General features: G+C 41.4%; 1 protein-coding gene across 1 annotated transcript in view; it reads right to left on the bottom strand.

The window, feature by feature from the left end:
- The window catches only part of grm7 (glutamate metabotropic receptor 7), a gene marked incomplete at both ends in the record, with an annotated part of 327,441 nt that overhangs the window by 154,984 nt on the left and 144,502 nt on the right, over window positions 1–27,955 (bottom strand). The window lies entirely within an intron of this gene.

The following is a 27,955-nucleotide window of genomic DNA, read 5'->3' as shown; positions in this document are numbered from 1 at the left end:
GCCTGACATTTCATGAAACCACCTACATTTCTGCTCTCAGCCATCTTTAAAGTGCAAAAGGAAAGACTAAGAGAGTTCGAGGCTGAGGCATTGCTAGTTTCAATAAATGTCACTCAACTGCACAAAGTGTACAGTTTTTTTTAACTTTACTTTCTTGAAGATGCAGTCAACAGGGTGCCAAGGTATCTTACATCACTGTTTCTCAACCCGAATGTGAACTTTGAGACGATGGATGGATTCATTGATTCTTGGATTAGGCAATGAACACCATGCATATTTCACCATAGATGAACCTGAACTATACAATGAATTAAACCAGCCTCCAAGTCATGAACTCATGTTTAACAGTGAAATGTATGGAGAGGATTTTAGTTTTTAATCATATCAGATTCCCTTTGGAGAAAAAAAAAAGACTGGCCTGAGACTGAAACTCACAGTCCCTTGCCTAATGAATTCAATTACACTTTTATAAATCTCTATGAAAATCATCATGTTTCACTTGCATTACTTGTTAACTGAGTCCCCATTGGCTCAGCCATGTTTCACGACCTACAATCCACTTTGAATTATTTTTATTAAACAGTTATTACAAGTTTGCAAAGCTGCTTAAACATCCCCAGTGCATCAACGTTCACAACCTTATGACTGATGAGACATTTCTGTCTTGACACAGCATATTGTCAATTATTAGCATCCACAGAGCCAGGCCGCTCCCATGGCTAAAAGACATTCTGACTTGCCATTTTCAAAGGCTGCTATACTGCCCTACAACGCAAGAAAGGGGTAACTCATTTTTTGTCAAAAATGAGATTTTGTCATTTTTGGGACATTAAAGGTCTGCTACATCATGTGGATAAATATCTTGACTCAACGTGATCTTATTTGGGATATATTTGTGGGTGGTTTTCACAGTAACTCCCAAAAATTGCGGTGAAACAACAAGAGAACACAGTAACTAGAGTTACCTTTTTCTCTCTGTGTATAGAACTACCCAAAGTTGTGGGGAAACAACGAGAGAACACAGTAACATGAGTTACCCCTTTCTTCCTGTGTATAGAATGTTCAACAGGCCCTACTGTACAACAGGCTACTACCATTCTACCAACCAATGGGAGTTACCCCTTTCTTGCGTTGTATGGCCAGCTTATATTTTGCCTCAATGCACAAACAGACAGAGGTAACTCTGAAATAAGGGTGAAATGTTAAGTTTGAGTTAAATATTTTTACACAGCTAAACTACTGCTCGCAAAAGCAAAGATTTTACCAATTTTCAGAATCCTAAGTTCAATACAGTTGACTGGACAACAAAAATACTTTAAACTCATTTTTCTCAGAACTGCACTCTGAGGAGTTACCCCTTTCTTCCGTTGTAGGGCAGTATAGCACTCGGGTCAATAAGAGAGGGTTAGTCCTAGTCATTGACAATTAAATCCAGTTCACAGAAATTTCTAAGAGCATTTACAGTATGCAGATCAACCCTCTCTAGAGCTCTAGCAAATAGAACATGGGGCTCTGAGTCCCACTTCTGATTGGTTGTTTTTTTTTGTTTGATTAAATGAAAATAAAGCAGATACACGTTCCACTAAGATTGGATGACAGCTCTGAGCAGAGGTTCGGACATTGATTCACATGCCATCATAAAGTTACAGATGTCCTGATGGCTTGTTGTAAGACTCAGTTTTTGAATACAGGCTGTGTGCATTTCTCTGTGGACTGAGGCAATACTTTTACACTATTAATATAGAACCTATACTTGATTATAATCAAACAAGACACAGAAATCTAACTAAATACAATAGGGGACCTTTAAATCTTTGGCCCCAACCACACTGTAATATCAGAGCCCTCCATCTCTCAGCATGGCAGATGTCCATGTGACAATTCAAACTCACAACGACTGAGAAATTCAACAGACTCTCTCCCAGAGGAACAGAAGCTGTTTATTTCTCTAACCTTTTCACCTCAGCTCCACTATTCGTGCTCCATCAGTGATGTGGACTGCACTGTACGACCCAGTAGACGACAATGAGCCTCCAGCTGGGAACTCGATTCCAGTGTTCAGAGGTTAATACAGTCTTCACAGGAAGCCCATGTTTTTATCACACTAAATCACTGAGTTTATCACCGAAGTCAACAATGTGAAACAAACACAACATGACCCCCGGTTTTTGTTTTATCTCTCTCTATTTTCTGTCTTTCTTTGGAGTTCCTTTATTCCTGTATTCTTTCCTTCCCTCCTCTCCCTCATGTTAGTTGCTTCCCTCTCCCCTTCCTTCCCTAATGGCTGTTCATTCTGTCCTCATTTTGCCTCACGTCTTTCTTTCTCTTGCTTCTATTATTTCCACAAATTGAATCATTTTTGTTCTACTGTTTTACCCCTACTGATTACATTTGCTACTGTTTTACCGTTCTCTGATTAATACAGTAATTCAAAGTGTTGACATCTCTGTGCAGCTCAGTTCAGCCTCTGGTACTACTTGAAGTCTTTTCTCTCTCAGCGTTGCAGATGAACTGAGCTCAGGAATGTGAAGCTTCTCTTATTTTCTAAAGGACAGTGAGAGGAAAGACAATTTCATGGTTTGGATGTTTGTGTGTGAGACACTGAATTCATATTCTGGTGCAATAGGACATGAAATACAGGGGGTAGTTTCACTGGCTTGTCAGCTGCAGCCTGTCTTGATGATGCTGCTGTTAATCTGACAGACTGTCTAAACAGGGAGTATCAGAGATATCCAAGTGTCCATCTGATGCCCGTGGCATAAATACACTAATCAATATGCTTACAGTATTTGTTGTACTACTGTATATTGAGTCTGTATTGAGTACAGTCATGTAGCTGCCACTGCTGCATTCAGCTGAAGCTATGGCTGTAAAGTGGGAGTCAGTGTCTACTGGAGCTGCTCAACAGCTTCTGTTGCTTAAAGACCATTGGGTTTCCTTCGGACCAGATCTGCACCTCCTGCTCCTGCTGCGCTCTCAAAATAATCAGGTAATCTGTCAGTAAAGGACGGAAAGGAAGATTACGGTAGCCTATACATGTATACATTAGGGGTGTACAGCCAGTGCACTATTCGGATTCGGATTTAGATTCGGGCTTTTAAAAAAAAATTCGGATTCGGATTCGGGAAGAAACCGGAAGTGGGCGCACTGACTTCAGCCGAGCTAGTGCTACGCCGAGCTAGCCGGCTAGCTTCCGCTTTAGCTCTCGGCTAACTAGAACTTGGAATAAAATAATTTAATGGTGCGGCTCTTCTAGACTTTCCAAATGTAATCGGACTGAATGGATCAAATTCTGGTAGAGAAACGAGTCGTTTCGCGGGGGTTGTGACACTCAAATAAAATTATCCACCGTTATAGCCGCTTCTTTTCCCATTTTTTGTAATGCAATACATGCAGGGAGTTGCTGTTTCTTAACAATCCTAACGTGAACTAGACACAAATGAAACGGGATAACTCCCGTCGCGGCAGCCTGCAATAATACCTAGCTGCAGCCACCCACTACACCCGAAGCCACGCTGCGGCTGCAGCTAGACCCTTCTCGTCGCAGCCAGTGTTGCCTGCTCGTGTTTGGCACTCTACTAGTGTTGTGCTTCTATGGCGGGCGCACCAACGTTACGGTGAATTACCGCCACCTACTGTGTTGGAGTGTGAACCAGAATCACCTGGTTATGTGCTGTCGCTGATCCAAACGTTTCTTTTTCTTTAGACAAAAGATGTATAGAGGCTCGAATCCCACATCGGGCAGCCCTTTCCTGCGTGTCGTTCCCCCTCTCTCTGCCTCCCCATTTCCTGTCCCTCTCAACTGTTCAATCTAATAAAGGCGTGAAAAGCCAAAAAAAGATGGGTTCTTTTGCAAAGTAGATTTCCCATTTTGGTGGAATTCAAAAGATTAAAAAAACATAAATTCTTTAGTTGTTCTGTTTAAATCCACATCCACATCTTGTATTATGTTTTTACTATATCCATAAACTTGATGAACAAACACTTGAAACATAGGGGGACTTCTGTTGTGAAGAAGCCCGAGCAAACATGAAATTGTTAACAGCCACTTGAGTCCGTTTTTTTGTCAGTGGATCAATTTGAAATATTACAGCTTACAGTGAGTAATAGGACAAGAAGGGGCAGCCACAATGGTCCACTTCTCTCATTGGCATCATTACATCTAATATAATGTAATCTAATTTACATTTATATAAGAAAGGGTAAGTAGGAGTTCAGTGTGGTGCTCAAGATAAATGGATGTCGATAAGCAGATAATGAGGATGTGGTGATCAAATGTGACCTTCTTGTTTAACTGCTCAATCTGATAAACAATTTGCTCACAACAAACGTCACAAATAATTGAACCTCCTTCTGTGTCGAAATGTCCTGGATATGATGCTGGAGTCTCTGGCAGCCATGTGTTTGGTCTGACATATTAACAGTAATTAGTCAGCTAATGAGAGGGGCCTTATGATGCCAGCCAGAGAGCAGGTGGTAGACAGGGATAAATAAGTAGAAGGACCATGAATGTCTGAACCAAATTTCATAACAACGTTGTTGAGTTATTTCACTTGAAAATCCAAATGGAAAAGTGTCTTGTGAAAATGGCTACAGCAATTTCACATTATCTCAGTTACATATTATATATGTTTTCTCCATAAGCATAGTATTCTAGTATTATTCATACAATAATATAATTGAATGGTTTCTGGCATTTATCTATTAATGTTTGTAATAAAGACTATAAAACTTAGTCAACCATGGGTCAAAATAGGCACAGTGAATCTATTTCATTATTATAATAAACAGAACAAGCAAAGAGGCTAACACATAATACCGTATAATATAATACATCTCAAAATAACTTGCTTGAATTCTCTCTTGCATATAAATGAGCACTTATTGTTGTATCTGTTGTGCTATGGGACACAATTAGCTGCATATTTTGACTATTTTGAATTGAAAATGTTGAAAAACGCTGCTGTGTGGGCTGCTCAGCTTGGGGACAGTGATTATAACTTGTTGCAATTGTTCCCATCCTATCAGCCATGACGGAACGTGTGGTTAAAAGTCAATGCTTCAAACAAAGAAAGTTTTGATTATATTTTTTCTTCGTAATATACAGCAGCTATGTGGAATGTGACTTGATAACACTTGTAACCGTCACCCAGTCTCCACTATCTGAGAATTATCCATTGTCAAAAAACAACCTGTGTTTGTTGACGACTGCCGCTCATGAGATAAATCAGGTTTTATCATCTGATTAGATCAGCCAAGCACCACTGTGCAACACTGAACAGAGCGCATGTGTTAATGCAGGAAGGACACAGAATATTTACAGCCCTTGAGTTATCTCGGTGAAGTGAGAGACAAACATTAAGTTGACAGACAACCTCCTTTAATTAGCTCCTTCATGGGATGGTGATGTATCACCTTATCACGGTGCTTTAAGAGCGATCAGAGTGCTCCTCTGCAAAATAAATGTTTGTGACGCCGGATACTTCTCATCATTACCGGCTGATATATGTCCTCTCTTCGCACGTGGGAAGACTCTGCATCGAAAGCAGAGGTACATTAGACTCAGGCCCACATGCATCATGGCGTACACATAGCAATCAATCGGGGGCAATAAGGAAGCCACTGGCAGCAGCAAAACAGAGGAGGAGGAGCGTCACTGCCACTACTCTTTCAACTGAGCACACTGGGAGAATAGACAACAAGATGTGAGCTTCTTCAGGATGTCATACAAAGAAACATTACAGCGTAAATGTATGAGCGGTCAAGCATCTGCATGGTTTGTTCTTACTTGCAGTGTAGTATTTGGTATCGCTGTGCTTTTACTGAGTACTGTGTGAAACATCCCTGAAGTTCTGCTCAACTTAAACCCTCTGGCAGATTAATGAGTTCTTAAGGTTTCACATCGAAAACTATAAATCCAGTCTTTTATAATGTGAGCTCATTACATGCCATATCAGTTCTCATTGTTAATACTATCAATAATATACATCATGTGCTTCCAAATCATTCATCTCGGTTTCTTGAAGGCCAAGGACAAAGAAGACCACATATCCATCTCATCTGTTAGAAAGTCCATAATGTACCGCCATGACTCCTCATCTCAAATTCACCTGCAGAAGCCTGTGTGCTAGATCAAATATATGTATGATGAAAGGGTACAGGCCCCACATTTTATTCAACAAATGAATAAAACATTTGGCATTGGGTATGCGGTGGTCAACGCTGCAGTAATCCCCTTGGATCACATACTTATACTGTATCTATGAGTTTACATCTTGCCACTTCAGGACTAAATTACCTGCACACCTCCTCACGATATGAACATGTTACATGGACTTTACATTGAATTTTGGGAAGTGTTGCATGATTAAAAAATAATAGTAATAATGATGGGAGCTCAATGCTTGTTAATTATATATTTGTGTAATGATATTATGCTTAATAGCAGGAAGTTGAGGAATTCTGGTGAGTAAACTGCTCTCCAGGGTCAAGGTTCAGGGTCATCCACACAACAAAAGAACAAAAGAACAAAAGAAGGAAAGAATGATATTAATGAATAAGACTCCATTAATTCAGTATTCTACTCCTTTAATACACGATGCAGCAAAACCAGAAATAACCTGTTTTGTTTTCTTGTTACCCACAATGCAGCCACACCGCCATGGTGCAGCTAAGCTAAAGCAGAGATAATGATGGGGCAGGACTTCACATCTTTCAAACTTCAGAGTGTTAAAAAGTAAAATCTTTGTGTAAAAAAAAGAAAAAGACATTTGGAATCTGAATAGAAAAAAATTCCAGGAAATCACTGAGTGTCCCCGGTTCCATTCCAGGACCTTGGTCGAAGGTCGTTCCCCATCTACAGCTCCCCTAATGCCATGCCATCTCTCTGCTGCTGACTGTCAACAGACACAACAAACACCCACACACACACACACACTTGAAAACACAAGTCCTCGCTGCCAAAAGGCAAAAACAGTCAGTGCCCTTGAGTGTTTTGAAACCTGCTCTGTCTGTGGTTCAAAGACCAAAATTTCTACCTCACTCGAATCATTTCTCCACCTCCACCTTCGTCTGTGAACGTGAACCGACCACGTTATTAGAATGTCTGCCATGTTCGTCATCACTTCACACATCTGAGATACCTGCTGATGATGCAGAAGGGTTCCCAACAAAACAAGCGAGCCAAGGAACGCGAGTAAGAGTGCTGCATGAGCGAGGTTGAAGTCAGGGAAGCAAACAGGACGCTTTTCATTCCGAGTTCTTAAATTACATCAGAGAACAGAGCACTCATACAGGCACACTTTGGTGTCTGTTGTTGATTAGTCTTGTGAGACCGACCAGGACGACTGCAGTTTGTGCTCAAGGAGGCAATTTACTTGTGTTATGTTTTATTTTTTGAGGCTTTTCTTACACTGCAGAGACAATTTGCATAGAGGCCTCAGTGAGAAACAGGGGATTCTCTTGTCTGAGCAGAAGTGTAAAAACATACATTGCGTTCACAGATTTATCTTATATACGTAGATTTAAGGTCCCATATTTTAGGCTTATCCTGTGTCCTGAAGAAAAAACTAAAAACCATGTGAGTGTTGTGTTGTTTTACATCTCCTCTCTCAGGCTTCTCTCTGGAGCTCTGGCAACAACAGCTAGTGTTAGCCAATGAAAAGAGAGGAGGCTTTTATCTTTTCAGTAAATTTTTATGGCGAATAAACCTCATTTACAAAAGATAAACCCCGCCACCCCGAAAAAGAAATTGGAATTGTGATTAGCCTAATTGTCCCCTTGTAGTAGACTGAACACCACAGATGCTGTATCTGACTGAAACAAATAAATAAGTGATCATCAAAACTGCAATTTAGACACTGGTGCCTGAACAAGGGGTGCAACATTAAGTGGATTGACATCAGTAATTTACAAGATTCACACACACAGTTCAGCTAAGCTGCTAACCAGCCAGTTTAGGATCAGCATATCATCGCTGGCTACAGGTAAAATAATCTGATGCCAGTAAAACCTTCAGTTCTCATCCTTCGAAGAAGAAATGTGAGATAAAAACCATTTGAGAATGCAAACCTTTTGTTTTTATTGGACATTGTTACCTTTATCATAAGGTTCATCAATATTAAAAAAAAAGTTCAATAAACTTTATAAAGTTGAGTTGAGCTGAACTTAGAATATAAATGTGCGTGTTTTGCCACCATCAGGTATGCAGTCTCAAAGGCAGAACAAGGATTTACAAAATGTTTAGTTATCCAGAAAACCCTCAGGTTTCAGGAGGTTGTAGTCAATAGTCAGGTCAGAGCCTTAGGCCTTCATGGATTAAATCGTCAGGTAAAAACAGAGGAAACCTGATCAGAGAATGACCTGTAGCCCACTCGGTCCTGTGTCGTCCCGTGCCGAGAGACTTATGAGGTTGTGATAAGCTCCTCTGGATCCCGACTCTGCGCTCGCTTCCAGCAGTCGTTCTGACCGCTCAGCCTTGACAAGTAGCTGGCAGCGGCTCACACTTCGACCTTGCAAGTTTTGACACTCGCAGCCATAACTCCCGACACTCGGTGGTTGAAGCGGAATGAGGCTATAACTCAGTACGCTGCATGGCCTTACTATACTCACACACACACCTACCCGTGCTCGCACAACGATATGGACATACTTTAAGCAAAGAATGATTACCTGGATCAATATTTAGTCATGAGTCACACAGATAAATCCAAAGGCTGGCTCAGAGTGGTGGTTGACGTTCATTGGAGGAGGGACTGCAGAGTAATTTGTTCATCTGCGTTAGCGCTGTCTAGCTGGGAGTCTCTGGATTGCAGAGCACAATAAGAGCAATCAGTTGCTATTTAGGCTAATGACAGATGTGAAAGACTGAGAAGGTCAATTAAGATTTACGACACTTGCTCGAAACCTTACACGACTTTGTGAGACTTTTACTCGTGTCGTGATCACATTATGTGGGGCGGAGAGTATGGGAGAGATTTATGTCATCGTCTCGCAAGATTTGACATCATCTGACAACGGAAGACGGCAGCTGTACATCTTCTTGTCCCTGATAATAACCACAGAACCTAAATAGTCACTCCATCAATACACACTGACAACGCAAAAAAAGAGAGACATAAATTTGAGCTTTGTACACAACTTAGCGAGAAAATTGTCCACAAGAAAACACAATACTTTACAGAAGTGTAACTTCTTGAACTGTGTCTGATGATTGTTCTACTGCAGTTGGACATTTGAGGGCTAAACTGTCAGCGATTACTGAGCAGTGTTGTGCATCATTGTACTTTTGGCAATCAACTTTGCAAAGCCTTTGTAAGTGGGTACTTGATGCTGCATTCATGTCACGTTGGAGTTACTGTGTTTATGTGTTTCATCCAAGTCATAATTAAAACAATGACCGTAGTTTTTGATGACTTTGTTGAAGGTGCAGGGTCATGTGCCTGACTGATAGAAAAGGGGGTAATCAACAATGACTTAAATGTGACTAAAACCTGACTTGAATTAGTGCCAGTGAGACAGTTTGAAATGAAATGCTTAAAGGGATAGTTCAACATTTTGGCAAATTGGCCCATTGCCATAATCCCTATAGTCTCAGGAGTAGGTTTGTTACCTTTATTTGTTGGTGTAAGATATTTTTAGAACGGCGGAGCAGAGCTGCGAGCTTCTCAGAGCTACGCTATACGGAGGCTAATGGGATTTCTTGGTTTCCCTCATCCAGGCTGAAACTTGTGCACACCGGCACGGACGGACAGGTGCGTTGGAGAAGACCTGGTGGTCGAGTAACGTGAGAAAAAGCTCCCGCACACTGTCATCACTTGCAGAGGTTTTATTGAGCAACGTTTCGGATTGAGAAACGTTGCTCAATAAAACCTCTGCAAGTGATGACAGTGTGCGGGAGCTTTTTCTCTCTTTGGTTTCCCTCATCAAATTAATCAAATACACAATCCAACAACTCTAAAACACTCTTGTGGAGAAGATGTGGTCTGCACATTCACCACGCTATGAGATAATAACGGAACGTTACAAGACAGAGCTGTTCGAGGCAAATGCAGAGACTGCTGAAAAACTGCCCCCCATGGAAACGCACGCACCAAAGAATGGTCTTACTGCGACGTACTTGCAGAGACACAGATTTCAAAACCACAGGTAGGACAGAGAGCAGCCACTTAAATCTTTTTAGTGTAGGTGGAGGAGGGAACGATAAATGTGAACGTAGACTTTGGTGCGTTGGAGTCAGAGACATCGACCTGTAAGAGATAACTGGATCTCACAGTTACGGCTGCTCCAGTCCCACAGGAGCGTGTTCAAAGGAACGATCCTCTGACCTCAAGTCCTACATTTTATTTTTTTATCTTCTTTTCTGAGCCAAAAGGAAGTAAGATTTTTTTTTTGGTCTAATAAAAGATACACACATACACACGAGGAGACCTCAACCAAATCTTGAGCAGAAAGTGAATCTGTCACTCCGTGTTTCAGTCACTCTCTTTCTATGGGCACTGTGGCTCAGCCCAACGCACACACGCAACACAGCTTGTCGGTGTGGACTCGGAAAGCTCTTAAAACTTTCCCTCTGATGCACTTTCTGTGTTCTAGAGAACATAACTGATAAAGTTTTCTGCTGGAAAACATTACTAAGATTTTCGTGTGGAGGGATATCAGTGTGACAGAAGAAGAACAAGCTCTTACTGTGAAATGAACAACTGTGTGGAGATATAGCCTAGTATGGGGGAATTTTATGTAAAAGCAAATTTTACAAATGCGCAGATGAGGTTCTGTGAGTAGAGACTTTGATGTGGCAAATCTGTGACTCACAGAGACAAAAAGGAAGAGGAATAACAAAGGAGAAGAAAATGAAGGACATGCTTTTATTTTTATGATTTCAATAACTCACTTAGAGCACCTGCGTGCACCTGCTCCTCCACCTAACCACACTGCCCAACCCATTGAAGTAAAAATGAAACACTTTTGTTTTGAAAGCCAGTTTTTCAGAAGCTGTCATTCCTGACAAAACTCTCCTTTGACTAAGTCACCCAGATCAGGAATTGCACAGATGGAATTCAGCTGAGAAGAAAATGATTTCAGATGAGATTACTATTACACCACTATAACCCAACAAAACATACAGATTTGCTTCGGGGTCGTGTTTAAATTGTATTTGATAGAGATGATTGGATTAAACCGAGACAGAATTCAGCCCAGTGTACGGACATTATCCCCGAAACCATGTAATTTAAGAAGTCTGTAGCGTTTCTTCTCTTTAAAATTGTAGGATTATGTAGAAACATCATGCATATTTTACAGGGTTTGATCAAATAAGTTATAAATGGTTTGCTTTGAGAGTGAATGAATCAGAAAGAGAGGGAGAGCTTTCATCATCAGAGCCATTTTACACTCAGGCTATCAGCAGAATATCAAAGCGCTGCATTTGTATTCACACGGAGGGAGAGAATACATAACAGGCTGACTGTGCTTGTTAGTGATATGCTAGCAATGGCAGTGGTCAACTCCAGGTCACAGATATTTGCATACTGCACTTCACAGCATTTGGTGACAATTTACAAAATGTCAAAACACAGATTTTTTTTTTTTTTTGTTGAGGCCTGAAAAGAAAGCACGGCTGTGATGATTTCAATTGTTTCTGTACAATGTGCAGAAACAAGGGCAACGCCTGATCTCAGCTGTAAACATGTTATGTTTCAGCTGTTTTGTTTATGTGAAGACCTCATCCAACATGAAGGTTCCACTTTAATATCAGAGACATCTGTCTCACATGAAAGCAGCAGGAAAAATCCATTATGCCTTGTTGGTTTCTTTTAAATTAATTCATGAGCAGGAACGTGACTGATAAAACAAATGCACATGCCTCTGTGAAGGGTTTTCAGGCCTTGAGACATAAATAGAGAAATGCCTTCGGTTTAGTTGAACCTATAATCACAAGACTAATTGCGCACAGGGACACAAACCTATTCTATTCTATTGTCTGATGTTATTATGATGTTAAGTCCTGACTGGAAATAGTAACCAGTATGCACTTTGACACTCCCTTCACATTTTCACCCCCATGGTGTCTTACAACTACAAATTGTGTCACAACCAACACCAACACATCCTGCTTACAGTAGTTCATATGGAAGACTAATTTGAATAGTGCAGTTATTTATTCATAAAGTGACTACATCCAAGTGCTTTTATTTGAGAGTTTACTCATTGCACCATCTCTCATTGAGCAATGCTCAAAGCTTAAATTACTCAGCACAATTCACAGCACTGTGGGTGAGGGCAGTCTGAACATGCAGTAATGTCCATTTCCTTGTCAGTAAAAAGTGCCTGTGATTCTAATTTTCTCCTCTGACTGAATTCTCCTTTTCCAAGCTGGAATAAATCCAATCGACCATCTTGAAATAAGTACCAAAATGTAGTTAATGTCAGAGTATAAGACAAGAGAGAACTGCACAAAGAGAAAAGTTTTACTGAACATAATTTACCTTGACACAAGCAGACTTGAAGACGAAACAACAGGCAATAAAGTCAAAGACAGAGTGATTTGAAAATAAATTAAAAGGTGGAGCCATTACAGTAAATCAGAGATAATGGATAAGTGGGTCAGAGTGTGTTAATACAACTAAGGGCTAGAAAGGGAGATAGAAAGGGAGACACAAGACAGAGGCGGAGGCGAGCTTACCAAAAACAGAGGAAATGGGCAGATTAGAAAGGAAGAAAGGAAGATAGAGGATAAGAAAGACGTTTGAGTGTGAGACAATCTGAAATACGGGGGGTAAAAAAAACAACAACATTGCCAACACAGCAAAAGCTTCCTTTTGAAATGTTTGATAAAGGTATGTTTGCTTCACCAGCCACATTATATCCACCACTTGAGTCGTTATCGCTGAGAAAAGGTTAGAAAAATGGCAAGATGCTGAAGAACATCTATCTATTAGTGAAAAGGAGGCATTTCTACGATTTCTTTCAGGGTATATACAGGAATCTTGAAGTTAATTTCAATACCTTTTTAAGACTTTTTCAAGACCTTCTCAATATTTTTTAATACCTCACTGCCGCTTCAAGCTGTAACCATTTACATCAGTGACACTTTTAATGTGACAGTTTCAGTTTGTGATAAAGACTCTAGACCACTATGATACAACAGAATTCAAAATAGGCTAGGATATTAAATCAAAGGCAAAGTTTATATAAAAAAACATTGCTCCACTCTCAAAAAACAAAAACAACAATCACGACATGTGCCTCAGCTCGTTTGATTTAGTTTCCAGGAGGGTTGTCCGAGTACTCGAGTACTCGCTCGACTTGGGATGGCATCCGAGTGCCATACTGGGATGATAATATGCACTGAGAGCGCTAGAGCGTTGAACTTTGTGCCTCTGAATTTCCGCCCGAGTGCGCTCTGGTTGCTCTCAAGAGACAATTTACGAACGCACCCAAAATAGCCTAGTGTTTTTTATGTACGGGTTCATCTTTGTTTTTTAATAAAATGAATAAATTCACACACTTTCACAATGTTTTTTAGGACTCAAACTCTTGGACAGCTAATTCAGAAATAAATTCCTTCAAAATTTAAGACTTTATAAAGTCATGAAAAGACTTTTTAATACTTTTTAAGAGTCTTAATTTTCGCTAAATTGATTTATTACCTTTTAATACTTTTCCAGACCCCGCAGATACCCTGATGATTATTCATCAGTGAGTAGTGACTATTATTGCATTTACAATACTAAAGCTGGTTAAATGTATCCTGTGAGCAGTGCTGTTTCTTCATGCTAGTGACTCGGTGTCGTAAAGTGGCACAATGAGCTAGCTAGCAGGTTAGCATTAAAAAAGGTATTAGAATTAAAAGAAAAGGATTGCTTTTTGTAACTTATTGTGGCCCTGCTAATGAATCAATGGTCAGAAAATGGATCAATGTGCACAAGTTAATTTTTCCGTATTGTGAAATAAATTAATGAAACACAGGTGATTTCAAGTTCTCAGAATATAATACTCCCGAACGTGCACAGCCAAACAAGAAACTAATGAATAATTTAAAGGGAATAAATGTCTTAAAAGTGGTGCAATAGTCTTTGTTGGGTTTATCATTGAGGAGTTTATAATGTTTAGAGCTATTAGATTGCCAAGCTGTCCTGCTCAAATGCTCTGCGTGAGTGTGAGGCCCTACTGCTGTGCCACAACAAGCATCTATGAGATTGAACTGTAAAATATTAATGGTAAAGCACCAAAGAAAAAGCATAATCATATTTCCCATGGGAGTGAAAATTTCCTGGGCTAAGTTGTCAAAATGATTAAAACATTCGTGCTGTATCTCTTCATGCTTTTGTTCCTCAGTATTTCGCTGCCTGCTTCCCTCTCGCCGGTTTTTCTTTCCCACTTTCATCTTTTCTTTCCTTTTCATTTCTTCAAATGTATGCTGCTGTGGCATGCACGCACATCCCAACACACTGAGTCGCTGCTTTGAAAAAAGACATTAATCAACTTTGCTCGAGTCTCACACTGAGACAGTTTCAATCATGGAGTCAGTAATAAACAGAGAAAACAGGATTTAACAGTCGAGAAACAGCCTGATACACAGTGTAATCTTCATTAGGGCACTGTAAACGAACATTTCTAGTAAATCCACACGTCCTGGTGGCTCATAGTGAACATTTTATTTTTGCTGTATCTTGCTGTCATGTCCTCTCTGCACTTCACCCCGCAGTCCACTCAGCTTTCAGTCGTCTAACGATGCTACAGCAACTGTCAATCAAAGCCACTTTCCTCTAATTTGAAATAGTAGCTTATGGCAGTCTTGATGCATCACAGTGTTCATACACACCTCAGAGAGCATTAATAAAAAGTGACAGGGTGTGGGTGGGTGAACCAGGGGTCAGAGTGCTGCATGTGTCTGTGCTGGGTGGAGAAAAGGAAGCTGCACAGAAAAGAAACACCTCTTACCACTGTCTTCCGTAAAAGGTCCACCAATTAATAAAGCTAACGATTGATTTTTGACCAGTAGGAGCTCTATTATATTAATATGTGATCATATTTATGGAGCTACAGTTTTGGCCTTTAAAAACGATATACATGCAAATAAGTGCAGGACTTAAAATTGCAGTTTGTTTAATTTAGCTAATTTGCAGCGAAATTTGTGAGATTTTTGTTGTTTATATTGCATCAGTTTTGTTTTACTGACTGATAGTAATAGTCTTGCCTGGAAATGGTCAAATAAACCAAGAAACTAGGACACTAACGTTTCACATCAAAATATTCTCATGGGTTAACATATATGGACATGCAGCAATTCATCTGTATGAAGACCATGGTCTGAATTGTCAAAAATGTTTCTGTGAAAGTGGAGATGTCACTATGTGTGTCTAATCATCCCTGGTTTGCTGGAAACCTATCAGACAGATGACGGTCAAGATCAAGACCTCTCCTCGTCTCCCGCTGAGAGAGAGCTGGGAGGGAGCGGCTCAATGTGACTTTCATTATCTCCCCCCTCTGTGCCCATCATGCCATTAGAGTCCTCATCCTCTTCTCCCCCCAGCTGTCCAGTGCAGTCTCTCCTCTGTGCCCCTTCCCCTGCTCACCTTTGCAGATTGGAGTTTTGGTTTTACTGACATTTTCCCTGAAGCAGAGGAGCACTGGAGCTAAAACATCAATGGAAGACAAGGAAATCAGGGAGGAGGTAACCAAAACCAGCCTCACTCTGTGGCTGCAGATTGAAAAAAAGAAGAAAAAAAACTATAACATCTTAATGTAGCTCCAAGAGTAACTGTGCTCAGTCCTGCTCCTCAAACCTGTGGTGACAAGATGCTTGTTCCATGTGTAGCAGTGATACAACTATAGAGCTGCTTTAGTGAAGGAGCTATTGTGGGAGCCAGTGCCATTCATTTCTATAGAGCTTTTGAAATGACCCAGAGTTGAATCATTTCTATGACTTTGATGGACAATCTCTCCTTGTGAACTAGTTGTCCACTTGTATATAGATTTAACTACAATGTATGATGAACCGGAGGTTGTAGTAAATCTTGAAGAGATGCCTGAGAGTTTATTTTACAGTTGAATTACAGAGAAACTCATTTGGTTTTTAGGACTAAAGCTTGTATTGAGCTTAAATTGCTATTTCAAGCCAATTTCGTTCCAAAACACTTGTTTGTTTGTTTTTTTTTCATTATTAATTATTCAAATTTGACTTGGTTCACAGTGTGGTTAAATCATAGATGAGCTGTGTTAGAAATTATGTTTGTTTTTTCTTTCTTTTCTGTTTTTGTACATGTCCTGTTTGGACACAGCTTCTATGAGAGTTCAGCACACTACAAATTCACAAAAACATCTTCATCTGCTTGACAACTCATGCTCTGCAAAATCCAACACAACAGAAGTGCTTCCAGGGGACAACAAAAAGTGATGAACCTGGCTGGGACTTACTGTTTGAAACCTAATTGTGACATTTAAAGTTAAAAACATTGAATAATGAGTGCATTAAAGTAGGTTGATAACGTTTTTTTAAGTTTAGCTTTTTAAAGTTATTATTGAGAGAGATAGAGAGGTGTCAGGTTGGATTCAAATGTCACCCCTGCTCTTAGGATTAAACCTTTATAGACCCTGCAGCAACACACCTATTTATGTGGAGTAGTGTTTGCTTCCACCTGAATCCTGTATTCTCATTCTTTCATCTCTATGTTTGGTCTCCACCAGCTACTGAGGGAAACATCTGGCCCATACCAGCTGTTCTGACTATGACTATGTAGTACATAGTATGTTGTATGTAGTACATAATCATAGTGTACCTGCGAGAGCGGTGTGTGACGTGTGTGTGTGCGTATGGTGTCTGTGATCGAGAGAGGTGAGCCAGTGCCAGTTTTGTGTGCAAGTGTTAGAGTAGAAGAAGCTAGAGAAAAAGAGTATGGTAACATTATATTTTTATAAAAATAAAGCTGCTGTGTCTGAGACCAAGAAGCCCTCTCTGCTGCCACTGCTGGTAAGGGAGTTAACCCCCGTCTGCCCTGGCTGGAGGAGATCTCCCCTGTGCTCTCTGACTCGGTCGGACAAGCCGAGCAGGAATGGTTAACACAGTGCACTCATATAGGCTAGGGGCCTGATATATTACCTTAATATAATGCATTTCCTTTTGGGAGATGTTTGATAAAGTTGATGGATGTGATGTCGTCACGTGACAGCTCAGAGAAGAGAGAGAGGAAAAGACGGCATGTCGCGCATATAGTGAGTTGGCCCTCAAGAAAAACACAACTTCTGCAACAACCTTGGCTAGATTTGAGCACTATGTTGCCATAGTTATCATGTGTGTCTTGTAGGCTTGTGCCGACGTTTTTTTTTTTTCTTGAATAAACAAGCATCTATGTAAACAAGTGGTCTGCCAGCATGAGATAAAACAATACAGGGGTGACAATATGTTGTCATGGTGATGTCGTATTGTTTACCTGACCCACGTTTTACCGTCTTTCTCTCGTCGAGTAAAATTACATCCGGTTGGTTTGCTGACGGCCGTCTGCCTGACTGCACCTGAATGCAACATCAGTGCCTCCGTCCTTCCTCACACTACACAGTGGTGACAGTTTTAATAGGCGCTATACCTAAAACTTTCTCCCCGAGCCGACAGCTCCGGTGAGTTTCTGTGTTACGGTCACGCTGCCACTGAACGTAAAAAATGGCGATGCAACATGGCAGCCTCGGTTTGGTGGTCATTCTAATGCCCTGTACACACTGTGCGATTTTGGCTGTCGCAGACGAAAGACGGCGGATCGTAGGAGAATCGTGGCGAAATCTTTGGTCGTAGCTCTAAATCGGCCGTCTTACGTCGCACAGTGAGACAGGCTCTACGACGGCCGTTGTCAGCGTCTTGCGACCAAAGACGACCTGCGATTAAATTCTGACAGTGTCAGAAAACTGCTACGACCTACGTCTACTAATCAGCTGATGGACGTCTATCAGTGGCGCAGGTGACGGAACGAGCACTGATTTTCGAGTAAATAGTCATTCAATTAAAAAACGAATAGTTTATCCTGTCATGTCTGGAGAGGTGTATATTCCTTTTTACTGTCGCAGAAAGAGGAGGAACATGGACAGACTCATACAGCCATCAGAAAAGTTGTGTGTGAAACTCATGGTGAAACTCTGTCAAAAAAAAAAAAAAAATCCATGTGCGGACTATGATGAGAAGCGGTCGCCTACCGGAGAATATTGACGTGTTTACGCCGGGAGAGGTGACTTCGTCCTCGTTTAGATGTGCTCTCATTACGTGACGGTACTGCTATGATGTTCTCTCTAGTACCAATACAGGCCGTGATTTCATTTTTAAATAACGGACAACTGGCGGTACTGCTCCACTGGTGCCGGTGACTTGTGTCTGTGTGTGAAGAGGGAGAGAGGGAGGGAGGGAGAGAGGGAGGGAGGGGGGGAGGAGGGGGAGCGGGCGACCTGCGATTCAGTAGAACGATCATCGTACAGTCTGCACACGTCAAACTTGACGTCGTAGCAAAGATTGTAAATTCCACGTCGCATAGTGTGTCATGCAACAGTCTTATAAGACTGCTAAAATCGCACAGTGTGTAGAGGGCATTAGGCACGAGAAAGCTTTCATTTGTATGCAGGTGTGATGTGACTAAAGTGAAATATGTATTTATGAAAGCAATATTTGATTTTTGTTAAGAAAAAGTCAAATAAGTTACACACTGGGGCAACTTTAAGGTTTTTCAGGAGTGCGTATAAGAAACACAGTGTGTTAGCAAGGAAACTGCAGAACACAGAATACAGAAGTGTCCCTCTCACCCTCAAATATCACAAAAAAACACTGCAGCGAAAATGTTTCATTCAAACTGACTGGCCTGGCTGAATACAACCCTGGCTGTTCGCTGACTTGCTCCCTAAGATACTCTGGTTCGACTGTGGTTCTGTGTTTCGCAGCACAGTAATGAATTCTGGGGCAGAGTCATATATTTACTCTATGACTGTGTTACTGCTCTTTGCCGTCTCTCTCCAATAAATCCAGCTTCCTATCAGCTCTCCCCCATGAAAATATCACTCTCTCTCCGTTCTTCTGAATTATCCTGCTACCCCCTCTCTCCTCTTCTTCACCCACAGTTTTAGCATCCTTCTTTTGATCTGTTGATTTCCTCTCATCACCTTCACCTCTACAAACTGTCCTCTTTAAGCGTTTTAATCTTCCACTCTCATCTCATTGTCCTCGTCTCCTTATTTGCATCCTTCTCTGCCAATCATATTCTCCACTCTGGTTCTTTTCACCTCTTTCTTCACCCTTCACACTTTTTTATTGTCTTTTAAATCTCAGCATTACACAGGATCACATTTTTCTTTAATTAAATTTGTTAATGACGTGTACAACGGTATTAACCATGGAAATCTTCTCTGAAAGGGTTCTGTTTCTGGAAATTAATTTACTATACATACGAGCTTCAGTATACACAAAATGTATTTGTTTTTTGTGTGTAATACGCCTCCATAGATCACAATAGTGTGAGCTGCTGGAGAGACAGGAGTTTTATAGATGCTGCATGTTAGCGGTTAGCGCTGGAGACCATGCTGCTATTTTCAGTTTTATGGTGTGATCAAAGAGATTCAAACCTGGGTCTCTCACATGGGATCTGGAACAACCAGAGATGTTAGCCATGCTGGAAATCCCACGTCTCCTCCAAACACAGCCATGAACTGCTGCTGCACTTCTGATGCCTCCCCACGAGGAATAGTTTCTACATGAAAATACACATTTTGCTTGTTTCTCGGCCATCAGTAGAAACAAGAAACAACCTTTATACATAAGATTTATTTTCCTCACAGTGTTGTTCATGCTACAAACAGCACAGCATGAACATCGCTGCTTGATCACATTTCTGAGGTAGTATTAGTAACTTGTTACAATACCACATTGTTTTAGAATCCAAATCCACAACATCTTTTTTTTTTAAGTATATTTTTTGGGACTTTTTTATTGCCGTTAATCAATAGCGCAGTCGAGAAAGAGACAGGAAATGGGGAGGTAGAGAGGGGGATGTTTATCTGTTACAGCGTCTGTTGTCTGTCTTACGTCTGCCCGATTTCACATGAACGCAACATCAAGAATGCGTTCCGATACGCAACCGCACTGCTAGATGGGGGTAATTCCTACACATTATACTGTACCTTTAAGTGCGAGTGCAAGTGTTAGAGTAGAAGAAGCTAGAGAAAAAGAGTATGGTAACATTCATGTATATTATTTTTATAAAAATAAAGCTGCTGTGTCTGAGACCAAGAAACCCTCTCTGCTGCCACTGCTGGTAAGGGAGTTAACCCCCATCTGCCCTGGCTGGAGGAGATCTCCCCTGTGCTCTCTGACTCGGTCGGACAAGCCGAGCAGGAATGGTTAACACAGTGCACTCATATAGGCTAGGGGCCTGATATATTACCTAAATATAATGCATTTCCTTTTGGGAGATGTTTGATAAAGTTGATGGATGTGATGTCGTCACGTGACAGCTCAAGAGAAAAGAGAGAGGAAAAGACGTCATGTTGCGCATATAGTGAGTTGGCCCTCAAGAAAAACACAACTTCTGCAACAACCTTGGCTAGATTTGAAGCACTATGTTGCCATAGTTATCATGTGTGTCTTGTAGGGTTGTGCCGACTATTTTTTTTTCTTGCCGATGTTATAAAAAACACAGAGATCCCGCTACAGCTGTGCAGCGCCAGCACTCCAGTGACGATAAGATCTTCTACTCATTTTATAAATACAAAGTGCAGCCAAACACCGGGCTAAAGAGAGAGAAACAGCAGAGCTCCTCTGACAGCTCGTCTGTGCAGCTGCAGGTGAACCAGCTGGAGAGCACAGCACTGTCCTTTTTTTTTTTTTTTTTAGCAGCACCATCCATCCACATTTTGTTATAAGCTAATACAAGTTGTTGATGTTGATAATGTATATGCTTTGTTATTGTTTCAGTATTCTCATGTGGTGTTTGGTAGGATATTCCCTTTTTGGAAGACATTTTGGTAACTCCGTCTGAGCTGTACAACATGATTTTTTGGCCACAGTAGTACCATATACCGCGGTAAAATGTGGATGAGGTTTAACGGTATCGGTATCAACATTTGGATACCGCCCAACCTGTAGGCTACTCCACCCAATTTCAACTGGGATTGGGTCCAACCCCCCAGTGATGTTACGAGGATAAGTGGTTTAGGTGATAGATGGATGGATGGACTTTATCTGTTTCCTAAGTGATGTTAAAACCATCTGATTACCTTGTAGCATATGATGCGTTACAAATGAAACTGCTAACAGTGCGTGAAAATTTTTAAAATCTGTTCTGCAGCTAAGCAGTAAAATGCTGATTGCACATTAAATTAACAGCAAACCCAACGGTAAAGTGTTGATAATATTATGATACTAAAGGGGGCCATTTCATTACATAACCTACTCTAACTTTGTATGTGTTAAGTATTTGGGGGTCTATACTTCAGTCTTTTTATTTTAGAGGGATTTTGATCACAGGACTTGTGGTGAAGTATGTTTACAATGCTCTTGTTACTTTCACAAGCAGCATTAGTTTCCTACTGGAGTTACATTTTTGGCTAGCTGATAAATAGAAGTTGAATAATTTTCTCCTTTTATGTCTACACTAGTCTCCACCATTGTATGTATATAAAGGTGGATGAAGCATCTGTCACAGTTGAGCTGCTCTGCTTTTGCCATCTTGGCAATGTGTAACTCCTAGATAAACATTTTTATTTCTAAAGCTGAACATTTAACACAGGCACGTATGAGAATCTGAAGATACTCTGATAAATTAATAATTGCATTCATTGTTTAAATCATTTATGCAAAAATTGACAACAATGTGGTGATTCTTCTGAACTTTGAGGATTTGTCATATGTTAGTGAAGTTTTAGTTTTTAACTGTTGGTCAGATAAAAGAGAAGGTCTGCATTGTGTTTGTCACTATTTCCAGTTGTTTTACAAATCATCTGTGACTAAACAGTGGTCATAATAATAATAAAAATCCTTGGGCATGACGCTGTGGTGAAGTCCAAATGCAGTGAATAGCAAACACATTCCTGCACACATGCTGTCAGCACAGATTTCCCATGAGGCCGTGCTCGGGAGAGATCCATGAAGGGCGGAGGACTCCATGAGGGCAAAACCTGTCTGAGCTGAGGGAGGTGTTTTTGCCTGCCAGGTCTCAGAGAGGGCTTCGCCTCATTAGAGATGACGAATGGGGAGAAGCACTGAGCACTGCCATGCAAATGACCAGTCACACCACAGCAGCTCCGTATACCCCCCCCTCCCTCCACCACCACCACCACCCAGCTACCTCCCACTCCCACATAGTACACAATTCAGGAAATGTCTGATCATATGAAAAAAAATCTGAATATGTATGTGTGTGTATAGAAGCAAGGACCAGCGGCACACTGCTCCTTCTTTGTCCATACTCAAACATGAAAACTAAAGAAAAATGGCTGCATCTCTTCTCCCGCCTCCTCTTTTCATTTGATGGCAGCTGTTCACCATTGAGTATTTGCTGCTCCCCTGAGTTTGCTCCACCTGTCAGGCACTCACTCGCGTTGATTGATTGTTTGAAACAACCAATCCTTGATTTCAGACAAGAGCTGCTTCTCATAAAAACAGCGATTTTTGCTGCTGAAACAACAATAGTCACCAACAGACCTGATCAGCTGCATCAAAGTGTCAGCACACATTGGGCTGTGTGGCTCGGCTGTGCCAGAAATTATGCATGTCCGACAGGTAAAAGATTGACAATCGTCATTGCGTGATTTTCAAAATAAAATCTTCATGAATGACTCATTCTCCTCTCCAGACACCTCTCCTCTCTTCTGTCTGTGTTGACATCACAGGTCGACTCGTCTCTGAGTGTTTTCCAGGATCTAAATCCACATAATTATGAACAGCAGCAATGATTAAAAATACAGTATGTTGATTTGCATGTAAGTCAACAGCAGTTTTCTGCTTTGAATAGACTTGTTTCAAATGAGGTGAAAATATGAATCTACAATGAACAAATTAAACATCCTCACTCTCCTCCCACCTTTCTTCTTTTACTGTTTCCTTTCTCTTTGTTCTTCCTCCACCTCATCCTTCACCTCCTACGTTCTCTTTATTACTTTGTCTCTGTGCTTCTGGTGATGAGTGGGGAGAAATAAACAGCTCTGGGGTCCATGCGCACAGCCACCACTAACCGTCCACCGCCTCCTACGACCCCCACCCTCCTCACAGATCCTTTCACCCTGGGGAGCTCATCAATTGGCACTAAATTTGCTACAATAACTGCCACAGGGATGAATGAGCCTCATGCTTTGCAGTCGCACACACACATTCACCAGCTGTACGTTGAAATGCATTTAAACACATCTGTAGTTACGCACGTGCACACACACACACACACAATGTTCAAACACATTACCACCACACAGATCCATCTTTACAGGAACTGCATGACAAACTAATCAATCCTGGAGCTACTTGTCTTTTTACAGCCTCTGTCCGAGAGAGGGAGAGAGAGGGGGGCAGAATGTGTGACATGTCCTCAGTTGCTTGGAAGAAGAACATCAGAGACGTCACACCTAATGACCCTAAACTTTGAGAGCCAATGAGAGTCTAAGAACTGGGGGTCCTAAGTTGTGTGGTGTGGGTCATTTCCTCAAGGTCCCCTGGTAACTAAACTAGCCTGATGTTCTAGCTGAGCTGGTTGATGTTCCATGAAGCTATAAGCCTGTTAGCCCTGTAACATCATAAATAATCGGCTCTTGAGACAAACTGCAAACATAAACCTCTTTTTTGTTGTCCTAATGTGTCTAAACATGCTCCACCCTCTTTCTGTGCACATATAGAAATTAAAAACATGTTTTCAGTATTTCTACCTCAGTCCTGCTCAGAATGAAAAAAATGAAACGGTCATCATCAGCAGCACACTGGCTGACCTATCAGAACATAAAGTTTTATCTCTGAATTATATGAACTTTTCCTGTCTCTCACCATTTTCCATATTCCATTTCTACCACATTTCCTGCCACTTATCTTTTGTAAATGTTCCATGACTATTACACCTTCAGAGTTTTAAGCAACTATAATTGTGGGACTGTTGTTTCTACGCTAAAGAGAAAAAGACGTGCCTCATGTCTGCGATTCTTAAACTCTAAAAAAGCAGATCAGACTTAAGTCGGGATGATCGGTGCTTGTCCTCAAATTCTTCTGATTCAGTGGTGCACTTGAAAATCTCCTCTAAAACCCATCTAATGCAATATTTAAATCAGTGGAAAAAGGGATAATAGCAGTAACAATCAGCTGGAGAAAGAGGAGGAAAAAGCATGTCTTTTGAACCTTGTGAACATGAGTATGGATTTCCGATGAATTATTGATAACATGATATCCGAAGCCCTCTCTCTTCTGCTGTGGCAGACGCATATAAGCAGAAATCGTTGGCTGAATGTTTCTATTGCATAAAACCCTGCCTCTTTGGATGTGACCTCTGACAGGGTGATAACATGTGCAATGCAATATAAATTACCTTCAGTGAAAAAAAGAGAAAACCAATTAAAGCAAGAGAGCAGTTACACTACTTAACAGTGAGTGATATGAAATCATCTCTCCTTTGAGGATTAATTCAACTTCTGAATTAACCTTTGACATTTTTATAAAATAATTCCCATGACAGTCTGGAGTCAATGAAACCACGGCCAGGTTTAAAATAAAACTCAAGGCATCAATTTGTTATCAAGCTCTAACAAGATCAACAACCTGCAGATTAAGGATGTGACACTTTACAATGCTTCAAGACCACAGACTGTAAATTAAGATGGAGACACCATGTTGTCTAAAGAGCAGTTTTGAAGCTCACAGTGAGCGGATCCACTGTTGACATCTTGGCAGCAACTGACTAAAAAATGGGAAAGCTGAGACTTTTGTGCTTGCTGGCAAACACACACTCATGTTAGCGTCATTAGCACAGTGAAAAGGTTAACCTCCTGTTAAAACACATACCGACTTATTGGCGAGTGAACAAGCCCAGCTAACAAGCCAAGTTGATGTCAGAACAATGAGAATGTATGTGAGTTTCTTCATTTAAATTCCTCATTGAGCAAATAATAATTTATAATTCCATTTTTTTATGTTAACATGAGGCCCAAACTGTTACATTATAACAGACTAAAATATTTTACTTAAAAAATGTATTGGTATTATTACGGGGGGACTGCAAGTGCTGCTGCATACAGATAGGGATGGGAAATCAGCCCTATATTCAGATCATTCGATCGTGGACACTGTCGATCGCCGATAGGCGATCCAATCGTCAGCTTTAAAAAAAAAAAAAAAAACTTGCTACATAGTTCCGTTCATTCATCTCCGCATAGGATCGATTTTAAGGTTCTTTTAATAGTTTTTAAATGTCTTAACGGCCTTGCGCCCTCTTATTTATCTGACCTGCTTTTACCATATCAACCCTCGCGGAGCCTGAGGTCCTCCGGCACCGGCCTTTTATCCATACCAAAACCCAGAACCAAAACCCATGGTGAGGCGGCATTTAGCTATTATGGCCCCCACCTGTGGAACAGCCTGCCGGAGAGCCTCAGGACCGCAGAGACAGTTGATATTTTTAAGGGAAGGTTAAAAACACACCTTTTTAGTCAGGCTTTTAACTAGATCTTAAATTCTTCTTATGGTTCTATCTTATTTTTCTGCTTCTATCTTGCTTTTAAAGATGTTATTAACCTTAAATAATTTTACTTGTTTTACTTATTTTATTTAGTATCTTACATATTTTTATCTTTTTAAACTGTTTATTCTATTAACTAATTTTTTCAATGTTTTTATCCTATCTTATGTTTTTAGTTTTTAGCTTTAACTCCAGTGTTTCCTCAGGGGGGTCTTCCACGCTGGGAGCTGTGTCTGGGCTGCTGCTGGGGGCGCTGTCCCTGGGTCCCTTCGGCTCCGCTGGCTGTGGTCTGTCGGGGTCGGGGGGCCTGGGCGCTGGTGCCCCCTGTGGCACGGCCTGCCACTCCTCCCAGTGTGGACGGCCCCAAAGATAGCGCTTCCTCAATCCTCAGTGTCATGCCATGTCTCCCTAGTGTCAGTAGTGAGAGAGTGTGTGTGTGTGTGTGTGTGTGTGTGTGTGTGTGTGTGTGTGTGTGTGCAGTATGGGGTGTGGGAGGGAGGGGTTTTTACTTGTAATTTGTTTTTCTGTTTCTATTTTTCTGTGTGTAAAGCACTTTGTGTTGCATTCCCATGTATGAAAGGTGCTCTATAAATAAAGATTGATTTGATTTGATTTGATAGCGCTCACTCTCCGTTATTGTCGTTCACACACACAGACAAGCGCGCATGCATGACGCGCGGGTCCCGCATCTATGAAGTATTTTGACCCGTCCCGCACCACTGCATCTATTTTCACAACCTGCCCCGCTATTAAACGTCAGACAGCGGCTTTTTACTTTGAAAGGGCAGACAGAGGCGCTGTGTTGCCGGTAGCTTGTCAGTGTGGAGCTCGTGAGGAGTGAGAGAGTCACAGTGCAGCGAGTGCAGCAGCCGCCGCCTCTCACTCTCCCCGGTCTGCTCTCAGTGAAACCAACCCCGCTCTGCTGATGCGCCCAGCCGCTGTCTCACCGGTTCCTTCACACCTCCGCCGGCTTTCCCGTCAACATCAGCGCGCCCCTGATAACACACTCTGGACTTCATCAGTTTTTTTAATGACCCGCCCCACCCCGCACAGCCTGCGTCCGCGGCATGCACCTCCGAAAAAAAGTGAGAAGGAAAAAAAAAGATGCAACAGGGTGTGTAATTAAAGCAGATATCAGTGGAATGTTTTTGTTAATATAAGTCCTAAATAGTCCTATTTTCCGTCAGCAATCACTTACATGAAGTATTTCAGCCTAAACACGAGTCTCTCCGTCACTCTGCTCTGCTGTAACCCGAGGAGAAAATTTTCCTTGTGGGATACAAGTGTTATCCAATGAGGAGAGAGAACGGCATGAAGGGCTGTGTGTGCAGCCAAGGGATGCGCGTGAATGTGGTGACGTAGCACGAGGACCAATTGATGCCTGACAAGGGCGGGGGCTGCTAACTCATGGTGCGTTCAAAGAAACTCGTACTTTGTGTTTTTCCTTCCTGTGAAGTCATACCAGTTCGATCTGGTACGAGTTCACGGGTCGGAAGTTACGAGTGGCCGTTATAGGGAACTTTCACAGACAACAGGATGGTAAAAACACGAGCTACGGGTTACCTGGAACGCTACCAAGTCGTAGTTGTGACTTGAAGCTGTAACTTACGGTTTCAAAAGCCTGCCTTGAACGCAGCATTAGCCGAAACGGCCGTGAAGCTGATATCTGCTTTAAGAGTTTAATATTCACTCCTGTTGCACAGATCCAAGGGCTCTGTATGCAGACATGTTGCTCCACGAAACATTTTTCAAGTAGCCTACACAGTAGAGCGCAGGTTCTAGAGATTATTTCTTTAACATCTTATGGCAGTAAATTAATTAAAGATCGCCTTAAAGATCGCCATTTGAAAAAAAAAATCACGATCGTCCCTTCGATCGCCGATAGACGATCCGATCGAAAATCACTCCATCCCTACATACAGACCCAACAACCTTTACTGAGAGGCAGGGGATGGCTCATAGGTAGCCTGTCAGGAAAAATGTGGGACAGCGAGGAGGTCCCTTGTTACAGCTTGTAAAGTATAAATGCTGAGAGAGTGTGTTAATGACTGAAGGAGACACAGAGGAACATTTCAGTTCATCAATTCTGATCCTATCCAGTTTGCATTCTGGTGGTTTAACCGTCAGAGGGCACGGCTTGCACGTATCTTGGTTCTTTTAGTGAATGAATCAAATTGAAACTGCATGTGTGGGTTAGTAACTTCAGCAGGATGTACACCATATACTAGGCCTTTACTCCTCTGCGAAAACTGAATCAGTGGCTGAATGAGTGATGAAACAAT

Source organism: Trachurus trachurus (assembly GCF_905171665.1).
Source record: "Trachurus trachurus genome assembly, chromosome: 5".
Lineage (NCBI taxonomy): Eukaryota > Metazoa > Chordata > Actinopteri > Carangiformes > Carangidae > Trachurus > Trachurus trachurus.
This window is presented reverse-complemented; position numbering and strand designations above follow the sequence as displayed.